A 5,000-nucleotide genomic window follows, 5' to 3' on the forward strand; every position below is an offset into this window, starting at 1 on the left:
TAATAATTATAATAATTATAATAATTATAATACTAATAATAATAAGAAGAAGAAATGAAAAAGAACTGAAAAAGAAGAGAAGGGAGAAACAGGAGGGAATCGGCGAGGCTGGCATTATCTCGTTCGTCTATTGTGATTCCAAGTGCTTTGGGTCCCGGCTGACGATACTGCTTGCGACGCCCATTGTGATTGTTCGCGTTTTCTCTGTTATTGTTGGCTGTATTTGTTGTTGTTGTTATTTTGGTGATTGTATTGCTGTTGGTTAATGTTGGTTATTATATTGTTGAAATTCTTATTATTATGTTACAGGGATTACCAACGTCAGGGATTTGTTCTGCTATTTTATTTCCACACCGATTACTTTTGTGATTGATTTCATCGGCGTGATTGTTCTCGCTCCGACGGCCGTGGTTAAAAAAAAAAAAAAAAAAAAAAAAAAAAAATCACACGCGATTTCTCTATTCCATCCGGTTAATCACGCACTTTGCCGCTCGCTGTGCTCTCGAAATCTGGTGTTTTAAACCAAATTTGATTTCGTGCTTGACTTACCCTTGATATATGGGCGTTTTTATAAACTTTTATTTTTCGACAGTTTGAACAGTGTATACCTGTTTTCAAACAATGCATTTGGGGGCATTTGTAATGTTACGGTTTGAAGGAATATGATACTAGATGGTTAGATCATGGCCACAGGCGGCAATGGAGGCGCGTTTTCTTTGAAAGTCAAGTAGAGATTTTACAGGAGTGATTTAAAAAGGATGAACACCGTATTTATTCGATCTCATCATTACCCTGGAAGGCGTGGCAGGAGAAGAAGAAACGAAACGAGAAAATGAGACGAGGAAACGATCACGAGGAGACGAGCGCGAGACAGCGAATCGAGGAAACAAGTGCGAGACGGCGTGCGTGCGGTGGGCGGCCCGCGGCGGTCGCTTCATGGGCGTGGATCATCTCGGCTTGTGTTCCGAGGCCCTGTCCTGAGACGATCCCCGGGGCGACGCTACTTGCCCCTCCCCCCCTTCGCTCCGACTTCCTTCGTCGTCGCTTTTTCGTCGCGCTTTTGTTCTGTTGTTATTTGGTCCTGTTTTTTTCGTTTTCTTTTTCTTTTGTTTCATTTTATGTCCTACTACTGTTTCTTCTTTTTCTTCTTACCATCATCATCAATATCATTATTTTTCTCCTCCTCCTCCTCCTCCTCCTCCTCCTCCTCCTCCTCCTCCTCCTCCTCCTCCTCCTCCTCCTCCTCCTCCTCCCATCTTCGTTCTTCCTCCTCATCTTTATATTCTCCGTACCTTTCATCGCGTGTCCGTGAGCGCTCACATTAGTATTAGACTTTGGTTTAGCGGTTGCGTGAGTGCGGTCGGTGAGTCTGGGTGTGTGGGTGAGTCAGCTGTGAGTGAGTCGGCGATGGGGTGACTGAGTCGATGTGTTAGTGAGTCGGTCTGTGAGTGAGGGAGTTGATGACTTATTAATATCGTTAGTCGGTGGGTAAGTGAGTCGATAGGTAAGTAAATGAGTCAATGCCTTGGTCATTCCGTGAGTGACTCGATGGGAGAGCGAGTGGGTTAATCAGTCTGAATCGGCGGGTGAGTGAGTGAGGTCGCCGGGCGGAGGGCAAAAAGTTCGGCTCAAACTAATGTCCTTCATCACGGGTTGATGAGTTAATTGCTGGGTCACAGCCACAGGTGGCGTTGTTCCTGCGCCACACCCTGACCCCTGGCGCTGCCCGATTAGCATAGCGCTCTGGCGGAGGGAACTCCACCCCTTTTTCCCCTCGGCGTCGCAACTTTTCCCGTTGTGAAATGTGCCCGATCTCTGGCTTTTCTTATCTTATTTCGCTTCATCGTTGGTCTCTCTCTCTCCCCCCCCTTCTCCTCCTCCTCCTCCTCCTCCTCCTCCTCCTCCTCCTCCTCCTCCTCCTCCTCCTCCTCCTCCTCCTCCTCCTCCTCCTCCTCCTCCCCACGTCCTCTCCTACCTCAACCTCTGTCTCTAACCCACCACCTCCCTTTGCCTTTCACCTTCTCACTCCCCTTCTTCTCCCCTCCTTCCCTTCCACTTCCCTTACCCTCTCTCTTACCAGCCCCTCCCTTCTCCCCTCCACCATCCTCTTCTCCTTCGCCTCCCTTCCTTTCCCCCATCCCATCCTTTACCCCCCTTCCCCTCTCCTTCCCCCCTTCCCCCCTTCCCCTCTCCCTTCCCCTCTCCCTTCCCCCCCTTCCTTCCCCCCTCCCTTCCCCTCGTTCCTGTAAAAGGTAATCTCCCCAACTACCTATTATCGGCCCCATGTTGATGCCACCCACGGCTGACCGGGTAACGAGCCTCCCCGGCCGGCCAGCGCGTCTTGCCAGGCGGTCCGCTGGTCTCCGCAACGCCCCTGGTTGTTGGCGCTCGGCTCGCTGTGGTTTGTGGCGGGGGTTGGGTTTGTTGCGTTTGTGGTGACAGGGTTGTTGTTGTTAGTGTTGGTGTGTTTGTTTGTTTTGATGTTTGTGGTGGTGGTAGTACTGTTTCTGGTGTTGCTTGTTTTGTTGTTGTGATGGCGGTAGTGTTGTTGCTGTTGTTTTTTTGCGACAGTGTTATCGTTATTGTTTTTACTGTCGGTAGCGCTGTTTCTGTTTGTTTGCTGTTGCTGGTGCCGACGATGACGCCTATCGTCCCGAACCCGTGACCTTGTGTGTAGAAAAGGTATGAATGAGAATTAATATCTCCCCAGTACATGAGATGTATTTAACCGGTTTCGAATATTTCTTCGTCAGAAATACATATTACATACATTTCCGACGAATATATATTCAAAACCGGTTAAATACATTTTATGTATTGTGGAGATATTCATTCTCATTCATACCTTTTGTACATTTGTCAACATGAATGCGGTTCATCGTGACCTAGCATGTGTTGTTATTGGTGAGGGTGGTAACTACAGTGGCGAGTCAGTTTGTCGCATTGCTTACGTAGTGTGTGTGTGTGTGTGTGTGTGTGTGTGTGTGTGTGTGTGTGTGTGTGTGTGTGTGTGTGTGTGTGTGTGTGTGTGTGTGTGTGTGTGTGTGTGTGTGTGTGTGTGTGTGTGTGTGTGTGTGTGTGTGTGTGTGTGTGTGTGTGTGTGTGTCTGTCTGTCTGTCTGTCTGTCTGTATGTATGTCTGTCTTTCTCTGTGTGTGTGTGTGTCTGTCTGTCTGTCTGTCTGTCTGTATGTCTGTCTTTCTCTGTGTGTGTGTGTGTGTGTGTGTCTGTCTGTCTGTATGTATGTCTGTCTTTCTCTATGTGTGTGTGTAGGGGGGGGGGTATAAGACTCTCAAGGCACTGGATCCCCTGCGAGATAGGATGTGAGTGGGTGAATGAGCTTCGAGAACTGATAATGAGGCGCTTAATGCCTTGGAATTAGTTTTATCCTCTCGCCGAGTCGGGCCTGCTGGTGAGTGTGTATGTGTGTGTGTGTGTGTGTGTGTATGTGTATGTGTGTGTGTGTGCATATGTACAACTGCATTGTGTATGGTCAGGCCTACGTACATGTGTCTGTATATGCTCTGCACACGCGCTAACTTATGATTGTTTTCATTAATCCCTGTCTGAGCGGCGCTTAGCATGCAGCGCTTGCCTCGCAGATAACACCCGAACAAGCCCTTGTGGTGATGATGTGGTAATGACGCTCATTGTTTGATAGTGACAGTTGGCGCCGCGGCAACAGCTGGTGCGGTAATGAGGGGTCTGGCGTGGTAATGGCAGGTATTGCCGCGCCATTGTAAAGTACCAGACAACGCCCAGCAAACAAATCAGAGTGCGGGCGGCGATACTTATCTTTCGCGCCCTCTCGGCCTCTTCCTCGTTCCATCTTTCGCTCGCTCTCTCCCTCTCTCCTCGCCCTCTCTCCTCGCCCTCTCTCCTCGCCCTCTCTCTCTCTCTCTCTCTCTCTCTCTCTCTCTCTCTCTCTCTCTCTCTCTCTCTCTCTCTCTCTCTCTCTCTCTCTCTCTCTCTCTCTCTCTCTCTCTCTCTCAGCCTGTCTATCTTTCAGAGCCTCTCATATTAAGACAAAACTCACAGTCAGCAAAATTACGAAACTTCGAGCGCCTTTTGTCGTGTAATTCCTGCCAAAAGTTATAGATAAAACTTTCTTTGTTCGTCAGCGGGGAATCGCTTACCCCCCCCCCCCCCTTCCCTTACTTCTGCTTGCCCTTTAAAGAAGTTGGGTTGATCCCTCACGTCGCGTCTGTCAGCGCTCGTCCGGCTGATGTAGGGGCCAGGGGTACGGAGGAAACAGGGAGAGGGAGAGGGAGAGGGAGAGGGAGAGGGAGAGGGGCGTGCGATGGAGGCGTTGTGATGACGTGGAAGGCGGCGAACACCTGCGTGGATTCGCGGTGTGTGTATTAGCTAGGAATTTGGGGCAGTGTAGGAGGACGGGGGAGGGGGAGTGAGGGGGGGAGGAAGACCAGGTGTGGCTTTCGGGTAAACGGGAGGTAGATGCACGCGGACATACCTACGCACGCACTCAGGCAGTGTCGACACAGTCGCATAGTATACCTAAATAAGTGAGAGAGAGGGAAAGAGAAAGAAGAAATAGTAAGTTAGGCAAAAAAAGAGATCGGGTGAGAATGAAAGAGAGAGGAAATGAAAGATTGACCAAGAAAGAGAGCAGGCGAGCATGAAAGAGAGAAGAAAGAGAGAAAATTCGGCCAAGAAGGAGAGTGGGCGAACAAGAAAGAGAGAAGAAAGGGAGAAAGACTCACCAAGAAGGGGCATAAAGGAGAAAAGGAAAAGAGAAACATGGGCTGAGAGAGAGAGAGAGAGAGAGAGAGAGAGAGAGAGAGAGAGAGAGAGAGAGAGAGAGAGAGAGAGAGAGATTGACCCCCCCCCCCCCCCCCCCCGCCACGCACGGAGGCGAGGCCGCAACATGGGTGGTGAGCGAGGCAGCCTTCGCGCCACACAGGGGATCGCAGACAAGTGTCGGTGACCCTGCCGTCCTTCCCTGCAATTTGCAACCTGGCGCATGATGGAGACCCCACTACG

This window comes from Penaeus chinensis, chromosome 37 (assembly GCF_019202785.1).
Source record: "Penaeus chinensis breed Huanghai No. 1 chromosome 37, ASM1920278v2, whole genome shotgun sequence".
In the NCBI taxonomy this organism is placed as follows: domain Eukaryota; kingdom Metazoa; phylum Arthropoda; class Malacostraca; order Decapoda; family Penaeidae; genus Penaeus; species Penaeus chinensis.